Genomic DNA, 874 nt, shown 5'->3' on the forward strand with positions numbered 1-874 from the left:
ATTATAGGCATGCACAACTTCACATATCTAAACAAAATCAGGAGGCAGGACCTAAAACATAGGCTTTGTGAAGAATTCAACAATGCCTCAACATTTGCAATCTAATGAAAGTCTAATCATTTAAAATGAGAGTGCCAGTGTGACGCTCCCCCCAAAATATGTTTGTAAACCAGATATTAAAGCAAGTTTAGTCTACATGAAGAAAATCTGAAAAGTGACCAACCGAATTGAGAGAAGGAAAATAAACAGCCTCAATAAATTACATTTTAAAAGTCTTCCAGTTAACCACCTATTATTTTTCATCTCAGTTTAACTGAATACCTCTTCTTTAATAGATGTAGAGAATACCTTAACAAAAGCAATCAATTTTGCCTATTTTGTTATTAAATACTACTGTCAAGGAAGTCAAAGTGCCCAGTTTTACAAGTAATTTTAGATGCAGAGTACTGACTGAAAATGGGGAATATGACATTGAAAACACAGCAGTGCTAACAAATACAAAATATGCAGCTTTTGGGGGAAAAAAAAAAAAAAGGCAGCTCACAAGGCACTTGCTATAGTGGTCCATGAAATAAACAATATATAGTGCACCCTTAAAACATCATTGTTATGCATCAAGCTTTTTCAGTGTTAAACTTAAGATCTATTAGAAAAAACCACTGGGCTCTGTGTATTCTGAAGCAGTTATTGAGCAGCCTTGTTTCACATAATGTAAGTGAAACAAATTAGAAGTGGGGCATAGAGGAGAGTATTTTAAATAATTTCTTGTCATGTTAAAGTTTTTCCGTGCAGTGATAAAAGTAAGTGTGGAATGCCATTCTGACAAATAGCCCTCCCCCTCCCAACCCCTCTGCCCCAAAAAGCTACATTCCTG

This window comes from Cariama cristata, unplaced genomic scaffold (genome assembly GCF_000690535.1).
Source record: "Cariama cristata isolate BGI_N322 unplaced genomic scaffold, ASM69053v1 scaffold5643, whole genome shotgun sequence".
In the NCBI taxonomy this organism is placed as follows: Eukaryota; Metazoa; Chordata; class Aves; order Cariamiformes; family Cariamidae; genus Cariama; species Cariama cristata.